General features: G+C 50.0%; 3 non-coding genes across 3 annotated transcripts; all 3 read right to left on the bottom strand.

Moving 5' to 3' along the window:
* Nucleotides 1-1294: 1294 nt before the first annotated feature.
* On the bottom strand, nt 1295-1366 carry TRNAC-GCA (transfer RNA cysteine (anticodon GCA)). The gene has a single exon. It is a non-coding gene; the product is annotated as a tRNA-Cys (tRNA).
* Nucleotides 1367-7892: 6526 nt separating this feature from the next.
* On the bottom strand, nt 7893-7964 carry TRNAC-GCA (transfer RNA cysteine (anticodon GCA)). Its single transcript has one exon. It is a non-coding gene; the product is annotated as a tRNA-Cys (tRNA).
* A 6176-nt stretch (nt 7965-14140) lies between these two features.
* Nucleotides 14141-14212, bottom strand: TRNAC-GCA (transfer RNA cysteine (anticodon GCA)). Its single transcript has one exon. It is a non-coding gene; the product is annotated as a tRNA-Cys (tRNA).
* Between the last annotated feature and the right edge of the window lie 2903 nt (nt 14213-17115).

Here is a 17115-nt window from a genome sequence, read left to right as displayed (position 1 = left end):
GTGTGGAAGTGAGTGGTCCCGGTAATTGGTGTGAAGGGCTGGTGGCAGTGGTGGTAGTTGGTGTGGAGGCAGTAGTGGTAGTTGGTGTGAAGGGTTGGAGGCAATGGTGGATTGCAGAGGAGGTTTTCTTGATAAAAAAAAAAAAAAAAAAAAAAAAAAAAGGCAAATAAAATCCCCCATCTTTTTATTTTCAACATCCCACATGCTTCGACAGACACAACACCACTTTTGGCAGATCCCCAACCTAGACTCCTCCATTCCAGGCAGTGGACCACCTTCCACGATGCCCCACAACTACACCTTCCTCCGCAACGCCCTCTAACCACTCACCTCGACAACTGCTCTCCTTGACGTCCTCCTCGCCTCAGTCCACCTTCCACGATGCCCCACAACTACACCTTCCTCCACAACTGCTCTCCTTGACATCCTCCTCGCCTCAGTCCACCTTCCACAATGCCCCACAACTACACCTTCCTCCAACCACTTACCTCGACAACTGCTCTCCTTGACATCCACCTCGCCTCAGTCCATCCATGCACCGATATCTTCCAATCCACCAGACATCCCAGGTTCTCACGATCCATCTCTTTTAACAGCTGCCATCTTCAGGGTCTTGACAGGATTCGAACTCACAACCTCTTCGCTCCAAGGTGGCTGCTCTAACCACTATGCCGTGGGAGCTGCTTGTCTGGCATATGCGGCGACCAAGGTCTTGGCCTGTTTTGGCACACAGAGCAACTGCACAGAGGAAAGGGGGGGGGGGGGGGGACTCCAACCTAAGGTGGAGCTAGCTCTCAACTGGCTATGTCAAGATCTCTGAATGCTAAGTGGTTAGCCTTGCCACCTTACAGTGTGAAGGTGGTGGGTTCAATCTATAAATGTAACTTAGATGTAAGTTTTGTCAAACCACAAAAAGATCAAAGAGTTACATTCGTAGATCTTAAAGGGATACTCGTGTGTCAATTTTTTTTTTTTAAATTAACTGGTGCCAAAAAGTTAGACAGATTAGTAAATGACTTGTATTTAAAGCTCTTTACTCTTATCAGCTGCTTTATACTACAGAGGAAGTTGTATGGTTCTTTTCTGTCTGACCACAATGCCCCACCAAGAAAAAATTGTGCATTAGCGGGCATTTGTATTTGAACCAAGGACCTCTTGAACCTCTGCGCTCCAGGGTGGCTGCTCATCAACTGGATGAGGCGACCAAAATCTTGCAGTGTAAAGCTAGTGGGGGTCTGCTATAAACAACATATGTAGGATGTGGTTAAGCTGTAAAAAAAAGCATGCATGTGTTAGGGGGCACTCGGATTTGAACCAAGGACCTCTTGATCTGCAGTCAAATGCTCTACCACTGAGCTATACCCCCGCAACATGCAACTCATCTGTACCTCAACATTTTTAATTTTCTGCAATAAACTACATATGTGGGATACGGTTAAGCTTGTAAAGAAAAAAAATGTGTGTTACGGGCACTCGGACCTCTTTACATGCAGTCAAATGCTCTACCACTGAGCTTCAGCCCCACAACATGTGGCTTGTTTGTACCTCAACGTTGCCTCCAGCCCTTCACACCAACTACCACCACTGCCTCCAGCCCTTCAGCCCACCACCCAGGGCCACTCACTTCCACACCAACAACCTTCTTCCTATGGCGCCTCCCCCCCACCACCACCACTACATATGTAGGATATGGTTAAGTCGTAAAGCAAAAAAATGTGTGTTAGGGGGCACTCGGATTTGAGCCAAGGACCTCTTGATCTGCAGTCAAATGCTCTACCACTGAGCTATACCCCCGCAACACATGGCTTGCCAGGGTAACCGCACAGAGGGGGGATTCGAAGCTAAGTCCGAACTAGCTCTCGGCTTGCCTGTACTATCCCAGTCAAATGTATATGAACCGGTGGGGAAAAAAATGATTTTGTCAAAACAGGCCAAGACCACAGTCATCCTTGCTAGTTTCCATGAAGCTCTCATGGTCTAGTGGTTAGAGCTGCTGCCTTGGAGCAGAGAGGTTGTGAGTTCAAGTCCTGTGAACACCCTGAAGCTCGTTTGGAGAAATTGTGGAAGCGGAGGAGTGTGTGTGTGTGTGTGTGTGTGAAGTGGTTGATGGTCGGGCACCCATAAGGTGTTGGAGAAGGAGCTCTGGTGTGGATGGCTGTGGTAGCTGGTATGTGAGTGTGGGTGGGAAGATTCCATAGGAAGAAGGTTGTTGGTGTGGAAGTGAGTGGTCCCGGTTCCTGGGTGGTAGTTGGTGTGAAGGGCTGGTGGCAATGGTGGTAGCTGGTGTGGAGGCAGTGGTGGTAGTTGGTGTGAAGGGCTGGAGGCAATGGTGGATTGCAGAGGAGGTTTTCGTGATATAAAAAAAAGGCAAATAAAATCCCCCATCTTTTTATTTTCAACATCCCACATGCTTCGACAGACACAACACCACTTTTGGCAGATCCCCAACCTAGAATCCTCCATTCCAGGCAGTGGACCACCTTCCACGATGCCCCACAACTACACCTTCCTCCGCAACGCCCTCTAACCACTTACTTACCTCGACAACTGCTCTCCTTGACATCCTCCTCGCCTCAGTCCATCCAGCGACATGCTCCAGGGTCTTCAGGGACATTGCTCTCCATTCCGCTCTTCCTGACATCCACCTCGCCTCAGTCCATCCATGCACCGATATCTTCCAATCCCATGAGTGGTGGTGGTGTGGGTGGGAAGGTTCCATAGGAAGAAGGTTGTTGGTGTGGAAGTGAGTGGTCCCGGTAATTGGTGTGAAGGGCTGGTGGCAGTGGTGGTAGTTGGTGTGGAGGCAGTAGTGGTAGTTGGTGTGAAGGGCTGGAGGCAATGGTGGATTGCAGAGGAGGTTTTCTTGATATAAAAAAAAAAAAAAAAAAAAAAGGCAAATAAAATCCCCCATCTTTTTATTTTCAACATCCCACATGCTTCGACAGACACAACACCACTTTTGGCAGATCCCCAACCTAGAATCCTCCATTCCAGGCAGTGGACCACCTTCCACGATGCCCCACAACTACACCTTCCTCCGCAACGCCCTCTAACCACTTACTTACCTCGACAACTGCTCTCCTTGACATCCTCCTCGCCTCAGTCCATCCAGCGACATGCTCCAGGGTCTTCAGGGACATTGCTCTCCATTCCGCTCTTCCTGACATCCACCTCGCCTCAGTCCATCCATGCACCGATATCTTCCAATCCCATGAGTGGTGGTGGTGTGGGTGGGAAGGTTCCATAGGAAGAAGGTTGTTGGTGTGGAAGTGAGTGGTCCCGGTAATTGGTGTGAAGGGCTGGTGGCAGTGGTGGTAGTTGGTGTGGAGGCAGTAGTGGTAGTTGGTGTGAAGGGTTGGAGGCAATGGTGGATTGCAGAGGAGGTTTTCTTGATAAAAAAAAAAAAACAAAACAAAAAAAAGGCAAATAAAATCCCCCATCTTTTTATTTTCAACATCCCACATGCTTCGACAGACACAACACCACTTTTGGCAGATCCCCAACCTAGAATCCTCCATTCCAGGCAGTGGACCACCTTCCACGATGCCCCACAACTACACCTTCCTCCGCAACGCCCTCTAACCACTCACCTCGACAACTGCTCTCCTTGACGTCCTCCTCGCCTCAGTCCACCTTCCACGATGCCCCACAACTACACCTTCCTCCAACCACTTACCTCGACAACTGCTCTCCTTGACATCCTCCTCGCCTCAGTCCACCTTCCACAATGCCCCACAACTACACCTTCCTCCAACCACTTACCTCGACAACTGCTCTCCTTGACATCCACCTCGCCTCAGTCCATCCATGCACCAATATCTTCCAATCCACCAGACATCCCAGGTTCTCACGATCCATCTCTTTTAACAGCTGCCATCTTCAGGGTCTTGACAGGATTCGAACTCACAACCTCTTCGCTCCAAGGTGGCTGCTCTAACCACTATGCCGTGGGAGCTGCTTGTCAGGCATATGCGGCGACCATGGTCTTGGCCTGTTTTGGCACACAGAGCAACTGCACAGAGGAAAAAAAAGCATGCATGTGTTAGGGGGCACTCGGATTTGTACCAAGGACCTCTTGATCTGCAGTCAAATGCTCTACCACTGAGCTATACCCCCGCAACATGCAGCTCATCTGTACCTCAACATTTTTAATTTTCTGCAATAAACTACATATGTGGGATACGGTTAAGCTTGTAAAGAAAAAAAATGTGTGTTACGGGCACTCGGACCTCTTTACATGCAGTCAAATGCTCTACCACTGAGCTTCAGCCCCACAACATGTGGCTTGTTTGTACCTCAACGTTGCCTCCAGCCCTTCACACCAACTACCACCACTGCCTCCAGCCCTTCAGCCCACCACCCAGGGCCACTCACTTCCACACCAACAACCTTCTTCCTATGGCGCCTCCCCCCCACCACCACCACTACATATGTAGGATATGGTTAAGTCGTAAAGCAAAAAAATGTGTGTTAGGGGGCACTCGGATTTGAGCCAAGGACCTCTTGATCTGCAGTCAAATGCTCTACCACTGAGCTATACCCCCGCAACACATGGCTTGCCAGGGTAACCGCACAGAGGGGGGATTCGAAGCTAAGTCCGAACTAGCTCTCGGCTTGCCTGTACTATCCCAGTCAAATGTATATGAACCGGTGGGGAAAAAAATGATTTTGTCAAAACAGGCCAAGACCACAGTCATCCTTGCTAGTTTCCATGAAGCTCTCATGGTCTAGTGGTTAGAGCTGCTGCCTTGGAGCAGAGAGGTTGTGAGTTCAAGTCCTGTGAACACCCTGAAGCTCGTTTGGAGAAATTGTGGCAGCATAGTGTGGAAGCGGAGGAGTGTGTGTGTGTGTGTGTGTGTGTGTGTGTGTGAAGTGGTTGATGGTCGGGCACCCATAAGGTGTTGGAGAAGGAGCTCTGGTGTGGATGGCTGTGGTAGCTGGTATGTGAGTGTGGGTGGGAAGATTCCATAGGAAGAAGGTTGTTGGTGTGGAAGTGAGTGGTCCCGGTTCCTGGGTGGTAGTTGGTGTGAAGGGCTGGTGGCAATGGTGGTAGCTGGTGTGGAGGCAGTGGTGGTAGTTGGTGTGAAGGGCTGGAGGCAATGGTGGATTGCAGAGGAGGTTTTCTTGATATAAAAAAAAAAAAAAAAAAGGCAAATAAAATCCCCCATCTTTTTATTTTCAACATCCCACATGCTTCTTGACATCGACCTCGCCTCAGTCCATCCATGCACCGATATCTTCCAATCCACCAGACATCCCAGGTTCTCACGATCCATCTCTTTTAACAGCTGCCATCTTCAGGGTCTTGACAGGATTCGAACTCACAACCTCTTCGCTCCAAGGCGGCTGCTCTAACCACTATGCCGTGGGAGCTGCTTGTCAGGCATATGCGGCGACCAAGGTCTTGGCCTGTTTTGGCACACAGAGCAACTGCACAGAGGAAAGGGGGGGGGGGGACTCCAACCTAAGGTGGAGCTAGCTCTCAACTGGCTATGGGAAGCCCGTTGGCTTCCTGGCTATGGTTGGGAAGATTCCATAGGAAGAAGGTTGTTGGTGTGGAAGTGAGTGGTCCCGGTTCCTGGGTGGTAGTTGGTGTGAAGGGCTGGTGGCAATGGTGGTAGCTGGTGTGGAGGCAGTGGTGGTAGTTGGTGTGAAGGGCTGGAGGCAATGGTGGATTGCAGAGGAGGTTTTCGTGATATAAAAAAAAGGCAAATAAAATCCCCCATCTTTTTATTTTCAACATCCCACATGCTTCGACAGACACAACACCACTTTTGGCAGATCCCCAACCTAGAATCCTCCATTCCAGGCAGTGGACCACCTTCCACGATGCCCCACAACTACACCTTCCTCCGCAACGCCCTCTAACCACTTACTTACCTCGACAACTGCTCTCCTTGACATCCTCCTCGCCTCAGTCCATCCAGCGACATGCTCCAGGGTCTTCAGGGACATTGCTCTCCATTCCGCTCTTCCTGACATCCACCTCGCCTCAGTCCATCCATGCACCGATATCTTCCAATCCCATGAGTGGTGGTGGTGTGGGTGGGAAGGTTCCATAGGAAGAAGGTTGTTGGTGTGGAAGTGAGTGGTCCCGGTAATTGGTGTGAAGGGCTGGTGGCAGTGGTGGTAGTTGGTGTGGAGGCAGTAGTGGTAGTTGGTGTGAAGGGCTGGAGGCAATGGTGGATTGCAGAGGAGGTTTTCTTGATATAAAAAAAAAAAAAGGCAAATAAAATCCCCCATCTTTTTATTTTCAACATCCCACATGCTTCGACAGACACAACACCACTTTTGGCAGATCCCCAACCTAGAATCCTCCATTCCAGGCAGTGGACCACCTTCCACGATGCCCCACAACTACACCTTCCTCCGCAACGCCCTCTAACCACTTACTTACCTCGACAACTGCTCTCCTTGACATCCTCCTCGCCTCAGTCCATCCAGCGACATGCTCCAGGGTCTTCAGGGACATTGCTCTCCATTCCGCTCTTCCTGACATCCACCTCGCCTCAGTCCATCCATGCACCGATATCTTCCAATCCCATGAGTGGTGGTGGTGTGGGTGGGAAGGTTCCATAGGAAGAAGGTTGTTGGTGTGGAAGTGAGTGGTCCCGGTAATTGGTGTGAAGGGCTGGTGGCAGTGGTGGTAGTTGGTGTGGAGGCAGTAGTGGTAGTTGGTGTGAAGGGTTGGAGGCAATGGTGGATTGCAGAGGAGGTTTTCTTGATAAAAAAAAAAAAAAAAAAAAAAAAAAAAGGCAAATAAAATCCCCCATCTTTTTATTTTCAACATCCCACATGCTTCGACAGACACAACACCACTTTTGGCAGATCCCCAACCTAGACTCCTCCATTCCAGGCAGTGGACCACCTTCCACGATGCCCCACAACTACACCTTCCTCCGCAACGCCCTCTAACCACTCACCTCGACAACTGCTCTCCTTGACGTCCTCCTCGCCTCAGTCCACCTTCCACGATGCCCCACAACTACACCTTCCTCCACAACTGCTCTCCTTGACATCCTCCTCGCCTCAGTCCACCTTCCACAATGCCCCACAACTACACCTTCCTCCAACCACTTACCTCGACAACTGCTCTCCTTGACATCCACCTCGCCTCAGTCAATCCATGCACCGATATCTTCCAATCCACCAGACATCCCAGGTTCTCACGATCCATCTCTTTTAACAGCTGCCATCTTCAGGGTCTTGACAGGATTCGAACTCACAACCTCTTCGCTCCAAGGTGGCTGCTCTAACCACTATGCCGTGGGAGCTGCTTGTCTGGCATATGCGGCGACCAAGGTCTTGGCCTGTTTTGGCACACAGAGCAACTGCACAGAGGAAAGGGGGGGGGGGGGGGGGGGGGACTCCAACCTAAGGTGGAGCTAGCTCTCAACTGGCTATGTCAAGATCTCTGAATGCTAAGTGGTTAGCCTTGCCACCTTACAGTGTGAAGGTGGTGGGTTCAATCTATAAATGTAACTTAGATGTAAGTTTTGTCAAACCACAAAAAGATCAAAGAGTTACATTCGTAGATCTTAAAGGGATACTCGTGTGTCAATTTTTTTTTTTTAAATTAACTGGTGCCAAAAAGTTAGACAGATTAGTAAATGACTTGTATTTAAAGCTCTTTACTCTTATCAGCTGCTTTATACTACAGAGGAAGTTGTATGGTTCTTTTCTGTCTGACCACAATGCCCCACCAAGAAAAAATTGTGCATTAGCGGGCATTTGTATTTGAACCAAGGACCTCTTGAACCTCTGCGCTCCAGGGTGGCTGCTCATCAACTGGATGAGGCGACCAAAATCTTGCAGTGTAAAGCTAGTGGGGGTCTGCTATAAACAACATATGTAGGATGTGGTTAAGCTGTAAAAAAAAGCATGCATGTGTTAGGGGGCACTCGGATTTGAACCAAGGACCTCTTGATCTGCAGTCAAATGCTCTACCACTGAGCTATACCCCCGCAACATGCAACTCATCTGTACCTCAACATTTTTAATTTTCTGCAATAAACTACATATGTGGGATACGGTTAAGCTTGTAAAGAAAAAAAATGTGTGTTACGGGCACTCGGACCTCTTTACATGCAGTCAAATGCTCTACCACTGAGCTTCAGCCCCACAACATGTGGCTTGTTTGTACCTCAACGTTGCCTCCAGCCCTTCACACCAACTACCACCACTGCCTCCAGCCCTTCAGCCCACCACCCAGGGCCACTCACTTCCACACCAACAACCTTCTTCCTATGGCGCCTCCCCCCCACCACCACCACTACATATGTAGGATATGGTTAAGTCGTAAAGCAAAAAAATGTGTGTTAGGGGGCACTCGGATTTGAGCCAAGGACCTCTTGATCTGCAGTCAAATGCTCTACCACTGAGCTATACCCCCGCAACACATGGCTTGCCAGGGTAACCGCACAGAGGGGGGATTCGAAGCTAAGTCCGAACTAGCTCTCGGCTTGCCTGTACTATCCCAGTCAAATGTATATGAACCGGTGGGGAAAAAAATGATTTTGTCAAAACAGGCCAAGACCACAGTCATCCTTGCTAGTTTCCATGAAGCTCTCATGGTCTAGTGGTTAGAGCTGCTGCCTTGGAGCAGAGAGGTTGTGAGTTCAAGTCCTGTGAACACCCTGAAGCTCGTTTGGAGAAATTGTGGAAGCGGAGGAGTGTGTGTGTGTGTGTGTGTGTGTGTGAAGTGGTTGATGGTCGGGCACCCATAAGGTGTTGGAGAAGGAGCTCTGGTGTGGATGGCTGTGGTAGCTGGTATGTGAGTGTGGGTGGGAAGATTCCATAGGAAGAAGGTTGTTGGTGTGGAAGTGAGTGGTCCCGGTTCCTGGGTGGTAGTTGGTGTGAAGGGCTGGTGGCAATGGTGGTAGCTGGTGTGGAGGCAGTGGTGGTAGTTGGTGTGAAGGGCTGGAGGCAATGGTGGATTGCAGAGGAGGTTTTCGTGATATAAAAAAAAGGCAAATAAAATCCCCCATCTTTTTATTTTCAACATCCCACATGCTTCGACAGACACAACACCACTTTTGGCAGATCCCCAACCTAGAATCCTCCATTCCAGGCAGTGGACCACCTTCCACGATGCCCCACAACTACACCTTCCTCCGCAACGCCCTCTAACCACTTACTTACCTCGACAACTGCTCTCCTTGACATCCTCCTCGCCTCAGTCCATCCAGCGACATGCTCCAGGGTCTTCAGGGACATTGCTCTCCATTCCGCTCTTCCTGACATCCACCTCGCCTCAGTCCATCCATGCACCGATATCTTCCAATCCCATGAGTGGTGGTGGTGTGGGTGGGAAGGTTCCATAGGAAGAAGGTTGTTGGTGTGGAAGTGAGTGGTCCCGGTAATTGGTGTGAAGGGCTGGTGGCAGTGGTGGTAGTTGGTGTGGAGGCAGTAGTGGTAGTTGGTGTGAAGGGCTGGAGGCAATGGTGGATTGCAGAGGAGGTTTTCTTGATATAAAAAAAAAAAAAAAAAAAAAAAGGCAAATAAAATCCCCCATCTTTTTATTTTCAACATCCCACATGCTTCGACAGACACAACACCACTTTTGGCAGATCCCCAACCTAGAATCCTCCATTCCAGGCAGTGGACCACCTTCCACGATGCCCCACAACTACACCTTCCTCCGCAACGCCCTCTAACCACTTACTTACCTCGACAACTGCTCTCCTTGACATCCTCCTCGCCTCAGTCCATCCAGCGACATGCTCCAGGGTCTTCAGGGACATTGCTCTCCATTCCGCTCTTCCTGACATCCACCTCGCCTCAGTCCATCCATGCACCGATATCTTCCAATCCCATGAGTGGTGGTGGTGTGGGTGGGAAGGTTCCATAGGAAGAAGGTTGTTGGTGTGGAAGTGAGTGGTCCCGGTAATTGGTGTGAAGGGCTGGTGGCAGTGGTGGTAGTTGGTGTGGAGGCAGTAGTGGTAGTTGGTGTGAAGGGTTGGAGGCAATGGTGGATTGCAGAGGAGGTTTTCTTGATAAAAAAAAAAAAACAAAACAAAAAAAAGGCAAATAAAATCCCCCATCTTTTTATTTTCAACATCCCACATGCTTCGACAGACACAACACCACTTTTGGCAGATCCCCAACCTAGAATCCTCCATTCCAGGCAGTGGACCACCTTCCACGATGCCCCACAACTACACCTTCCTCCGCAACGCCCTCTAACCACTCACCTCGACAACTGCTCTCCTTGACGTCCTCCTCGCCTCAGTCCACCTTCCACGATGCCCCACAACTACACCTTCCACCAACCACTTTCCTCGACAACTGCTCTCCTTGACATCCTCCTCGCCTCAGTCCACCTTCCACAATGCCCCACAACTACACCTTCCTCCAACCACTTACCTCGACAACTGCTCTCCTTGACATCCACCTCGCCTCAGTCCATCCATGCACCAATATCTTCCAATCCACCAGACATCCCAGGTTCTCACGATCCATCTCTTTTAACAGCTGCCATCTTCAGGGTCTTGACAGGATTCGAACTCACAACCTCTTCGCTCCAAGGTGGCTGCTCTAACCACTATGCCGTGGGAGCTGCTTGTCAGGCATATGCGGCGACCATGGTCTTGGCCTGTTTTGGCACACAGAGCAACTGCACAGAGGAAAAAAAAGCATGCATGTGTTAGGGGGCACTCGGATTTGTACCAAGGACCTCTTGATCTGCAGTCAAATGCTCTACCACTGAGCTATACCCCCGCAACATGCAGCTCATCTGTACCTCAACATTTTTAATTTTCTGCAATAAACTACATATGTGGGATACGGTTAAGCTTGTAAAGAAAAAAATGTGTGTTACGGGCACCGCCAGGGTAACCGCACAGAGGGGGGATTCGAAGCTAAGTCCGAACTAGCTCTCGGCTTGCCTGTACTATCCCAGTCAAATGTATATGAACCGGTGGGGAAAAAAATGATTTTGTCAAAACAGGCCAAGACCACAGTCATCCTTGCTAGTTTCCATGAAGCTCTCATGGTCTAGTGGTTAGAGCTGCTGCCTTGGAGCAGAGAGGTTGTGAGTTCAAGTCCTGTGAACACCCTGAAGCTCGTTTGGAGAAATTGTGGCAGCATAGTGTGGAAGCGGAGGAGTGTGTGTGTGTGTGTGTGTGTGAAGTGGTTGATGGTCGGGCACCCATAAGGTGTTGGAGAAGGAGCTCTGGTGTGGATGGCTGTGGTAGCTGGTATGTGAGTGTGGGTGGGAAGATTCCATAGGAAGAAGGTTGTTGGTGTGGAAGTGAGTGGTCCCGGTTCCTGGGTGGTAGTTGGTGTGAAGGGCTGGTGGCAATGGTGGTAGCTGGTGTGGAGGCAGTGGTGGTAGTTGGTGTGAAGGGCTGGAGGCAATGGTGGATTGCAGAGGAGGTTTTCTTGATATAAAAAAAAAAAAAAGGCAAATAAAATCCCCCATCTTTTTATTTTCAACATCCCACATGCTTCTTGACATCGACCTCGCCTCAGTCCATCCATGCACCGATATCTTCCAATCCACCAGACATCCCAGGTTCTCACGATCCATCTCTTTTAACAGCTGCCATCTTCAGGGTCTTGACAGGATTCGAACTCACAACCTCTTCGCTCCAAGGCGGCTGCTCTAACCACTATGCCGTGGGAGCTGCTTGTCAGGCATATGCGGCGACCAAGGTCTTGGCCTGTTTTGGCACACAGAGCAACTGCACAGAGGAAAGGGGGGGGGGGGGGACTCCAACCTAAGGTGGAGCTAGCTCTCAACTGGCTATGGGAAGCCCGTTGGCTTCCTGGCTATGGTTGGGAAGATTCCATAGGAAGAAGGTTGTTGGTGTGGAAGTGAGTGGTCCCGGTTCCTGGGTGGTAGTTGGTGTGAAGGGCTGGTGGCAATGGTGGTAGCTGGTGTGGAGGCAGTGGTGGTAGTTGGTGTGAAGGGCTGGAGGCAATGGTGGATTGCAGAGGAGGTTTTCGTGATATAAAAAAAAGGCAAATAAAATCCCCCATCTTTTTATTTTCAACATCCCACATGCTTCGACAGACACAACACCACTTTTGGCAGATCCCCAACCTAGAATCCTCCATTCCAGGCAGTGGACCACCTTCCACGATGCCCCACAACTACACCTTCCTCCGCAACGCCCTCTAACCACTTACTTACCTCGACAACTGCTCTCCTTGACATCCTCCTCGCCTCAGTCCATCCAGCGACATGCTCCAGGGTCTTCAGGGACATTGCTCTCCATTCCGCTCTTCCTGACATCCACCTCGCCTCAGTCCATCCATGCACCGATATCTTCCAATCCCATGAGTGGTGGTGGTGTGGGTGGGAAGGTTCCATAGGAAGAAGGTTGTTGGTGTGGAAGTGAGTGGTCCCGGTAATTGGTGTGAAGGGCTGGTGGCAGTGGTGGTAGTTGGTGTGGAGGCAGTAGTGGTAGTTGGTGTGAAGGGCTGGAGGCAATGGTGGATTGCAGAGGAGGTTTTCTTGATATAAAAAAAAAAAAAGGCAAATAAAATCCCCCATCTTTTTATTTTCAACATCCCACATGCTTCGACAGACACAACACCACTTTTGGCAGATCCCCAACCTAGAATCCTCCATTCCAGGCAGTGGACCACCTTCCACGATGCCCCACAACTACACCTTCCTCCGCAACGCCCTCTAACCACTTACTTACCTCGACAACTGCTCTCCTTGACATCCTCCTCGCCTCAGTCCATCCAGCGACATGCTCCAGGGTCTTCAGGGACATTGCTCTCCATTCCGCTCTTCCTGACATCCACCTCGCCTCAGTCCATCCATGCACCGATATCTTCCAATCCCATGAGTGGTGGTGGTGTGGGTGGGAAGGTTCCATAGGAAGAAGGTTGTTGGTGTGGAAGTGAGTGGTCCCGGTAATTGGTGTGAAGGGCTGGTGGCAGTGGTGGTAGTTGGTGTGGAGGCAGTAGTGGTAGTTGGTGTGAAGGGTTGGAGGCAATGGTGGATTGCAGAGGAGGTTTTCTTGATAAAAAAAAAAAAACAAAACAAAAAAAAGGCAAATAAAATCCCCCATCTTTTTATTTTCAACATCCCACATGCTTCGACAGACACAACACCACTTTTGGCAGATCCCCAACCTAGACTCCTCCATTCCAGGCAGTGGACCACCTTCCACGATGCCCCACAACTACACCTTCCTCCGCAACGCCCTCTAACCACTCACCTCGACAACTGCTCTCCTTGACGTCCTCCTCGCCTCAGTCCACCTTCCACGATGCCCCACAACTACACCTTCCTCCACAACTGCTCTCCTTGACATCCTCCTCGCCTCAGTCCACCTTCCACAATGCCCCACAACTACACCTTCCTCCAACCACTTACCTCGACAACTGCTCTCCTTGACATCCACCTCGCCTCAGTCCATCCATGCACCGATATCTTCCAATCCACCAGACATCCCAGGTTCTCACGATCCATCTCTTTTAACAGCTGCCATCTTCAGGGTCTTGACAGGATTCGAACTCACAACCTCTTCGCTCCAAGGTGGCTGCTCTAACCACTATGCCGTGGGAGCTGCTTGTCTGGCATATGCGGCGACCAAGGTCTTGGCCTGTTTTGGCACACAGAGCAACTGCACAGAGGAAAGGGGGGGGGGGGGGACTCCAACCTAAGGTGGAGCTAGCTCTCAACTGGCTATGTCAAGATCTCTGAATGCTAAGTGGTTAGCCTTGCCACCTTACAGTGTGAAGGTGGTGGGTTCAATCTATAAATGTAACTTAGATGTAAGTTTTGTCAAACCACAAAAAGATCAAAGAGTTACATTCGTAGATCTTAAAGGGATACTCGTGTGTCAATTTTTTTTTTTTAAATTAACTGGTGCCAAAAAGTTAGACAGATTAGTAAATGACTTGTATTTAAAGCTCTTTACTCTTATCAGCTGCTTTATACTACAGAGGAAGTTGTATGGTTCTTTTCTGTCTGACCACAATGCCCCACCAAGAAAAAATTGTGCATTAGCGGGCATTTGTATTTGAACCAAGGACCTCTTGAACCTCTGCGCTCCAGGGTGGCTGCTCATCAACTGGATGAGGCGACCAAAATCTTGCAGTGTAAAGCTAGTGGGGGTCTGCTATAAACAACATATGTAGGATGTGGTTAAGCTGTAAAAAAAAGCATGCATGTGTTAGGGGGCACTCGGATTTGAACCAAGGACCTCTTGATCTGCAGTCAAATGCTCTACCACTGAGCTATACCCCCGCAACATGCAGCTCATCTGTACCTCAACATTTTTAATTTTCTGCAATAAACTACATATGTGGGATACGGTTAAGCTTGTAAAGAAAAAAAATGTGTGTTACGGGCACTCGGACCTCTTTACATGCAGTCAAATGCTCTACCACTGAGCTTCAGCCCCACAACATGTGGCTTGTTTGTACCTCAACGTTGCCTCCAGCCCTTCACACCAACTACCACCACTGCCTCCAGCCCTTCAGCCCACCACCCAGGGCCACTCACTTCCACACCAACAACCTTCTTCCTATGGCGCCTCCCCCCCACCACCACCACTACATATGTAGGATATGGTTAAGTCGTAAAGCAAAAAAATGTGTGTTAGGGGGCACTCGGATTTGAGCCAAGGACCTCTTGATCTGCAGTCAAATGCTCTACCACTGAGCTATACCCCCGCAACACATGGCTTGCCAGGGTAACCGCACAGAGGGGGGATTCGAAGCTAAGTCCGAACTAGCTCTCGGCTTGCCTGTACTATCCCAGTCAAATGTATATGAACCGGTGGGGAAAAAAATGATTTTGTCAAAACAGGCCAAGACCACAGTCATCCTTGCTAGTTTCCATGAAGCTCTCATGGTCTAGTGGTTAGAGCTGCTGCCTTGGAGCAGAGAGGTTGTGAGTTCAAGTCCTGTGAACACCCTGAAGCTCGTTTGGAGAAATTGTGGCAGCATAGTGTGGAAGCGGAGGAGTGTGTGTGTGTGTGTGTGTGAAGTGGTTGATGGTCGGGCACCCATAAGGTGTTGGAGAAGGAGCTCTGGTGTGGATGGCTGTGGTAGCTGGTATGTGAGTGTGGGTGGGAAGATTCCATAGGAAGAAGGTTGTTGGTGTGGAAGTGAGTGGTCCCGGTTCCTGGGTGGTAGTTGGTGTGAAGGGCTGGTGGCAATGGTGGTAGCTGGTGTGGAGGCAGTGGTGGTAGTTGGTGTGAAGGGCTGGAGGCAATGGTGGATTGCAGAGGAGGTTTTCGTGATATAAAAAAAAGGCAAATAAAATCCCCCATCTTTTTATTTTCAACATCCCACATGCTTCGACAGACACAACACCACTTTTGGCAGATCCCCAACCTAGAATCCTCCATTCCAGGCAGTGGACCACCTTCCACGATGCCCCACAACTACACCTTCCTCCGCAACGCCCTCTAACCACTTACTTACCTCGACAACTGCTCTCCTTGACATCCTCCTCGCCTCAGTCCATCCAGCGACATGCTCCAGGGTCTTCAGGGACATTGCTCTCCATTCCGCTCTTCCTGACATCCACCTCGCCTCAGTCCATCCATGCACCGATATCTTCCAATCCCATGAGTGGTGGTGGTGTGGGTGGGAAGGTTCCATAGGAAGAAGGTTGTTGGTGTGGAAGTGAGTGGTCCCGGTAATTGGTGTGAAGGGCTGGTGGCAGTGGTGGTAGTTGGTGTGGAGGCAGTAGTGGTAGTTGGTGTGAAGGGCTGGAGGCAATGGTGGATTGCAGAGGAGGTTTTCTTGATATAAAAAAAAAAAAAAAAAAAAAAGGCAAATAAAATCCCCCATCTTTTTATTTTCAACATCCCACATGCTTCGACAGACACAACACCACTTTTGGCAGATCCCCAACCTAGAATCCTCCATTCCAGGCAGTGGACCACCTTCCACGATGCCCCACAACTACACCTTCCTCCGCAACGCCCTCTAACCACTTACTTACCTCGACAACTGCTCTCCTTGACATCCTCCTCGCCTCAGTCCATCCAGCGACATGCTCCAGGGTCTTCAGGGACATTGCTCTCCATTCCGCTCTTCCTGACATCCACCTCGCCTCAGTCCATCCATGCACCGATATCTTCCAATCCCATGAGTGGTGGTGGTGTGGGTGGGAAGGTTCCATAGGAAGAAGGTTGTTGGTGTGGAAGTGAGTGGTCCCGGTAATTGGTGTGAAGGGCTGGTGGCAGTGGTGGTAGTTGGTGTGGAGGCAGTAGTGGTAGTTGGTGTGAAGGGTTGGAGGCAATGGTGGATTGCAGAGGAGGTTTTCTTGATAAAAAAAAAAACAAAACAAAAAAAAGGCAAATAAAATCCCCCATCTTTTTATTTTCAACATCCCACATGCTTCGACAGACACAACACCACTTTTGGCAGATCCCCAACCTAGAATCCTCCATTCCAGGCAGTGGACCACCTTCCACGATGCCCCACAACTACACCTTCCTCCGCAACGCCCTCTAACCACTCACCTCGACAACTGCTCTCCTTGACGTCCTCCTCGCCTCAGTCCACCTTCCACGATGCCCCACAACTACACCTTCCTCCAACCACTTACCTCGACAACTGCTCTCCTTGACATCCTCCTCGCCTCAGTCCACCTTCCACAATGCCCCACAACTACACCTTCCTCCAACCACTTACCTCGACAACTGCTCTCCTTGACATCCACCTCGCCTCAGTCCATCCATGCACCAATATCTTCCAATCCACCAGACATCCCAGGTTCTCACGATCCATCTCTTTTAACAGCTGCCATCTTCAGGGTCTTGACAGGATTCGAACTCACAACCTCTTCGCTCCAAGGTGGCTGCTCTAACCACTATGCCGTGGGAGCTGCTTGTCAGGCATATGCGGCGACCATGGTCTTGGCCTGTTTTGGCACACAGAGCAACTGCACAGAGGAAAAAAAAGCATGCATGTGTTAGGGGGCACTCGGATTTGTACCAAGGACCTCTTGATCTGCAGTCAAATGCTCTACCACTGAGCTATACCCCCGCAACATGCAGCTCATCTGTACCTCAACATTTTTAATTTTCTGCAATAAACTACATATGTGGGATACGGTTAAGCTTGTAAAGAAAAAAAATGTGTGTTACGGGCACTCGGACCTCTTTACATGCAGTCAAATGCTCTACCACT

Source organism: Hyla sarda, chromosome 2 (genome assembly GCF_029499605.1).
Source record: "Hyla sarda isolate aHylSar1 chromosome 2, aHylSar1.hap1, whole genome shotgun sequence".
In the NCBI taxonomy this organism is placed as follows: Eukaryota; Metazoa; Chordata; class Amphibia; order Anura; family Hylidae; genus Hyla; species Hyla sarda.
Note: the sequence above shows the minus strand (reverse complement) of the source record. Positions and strands in the feature narration are given on the sequence as shown.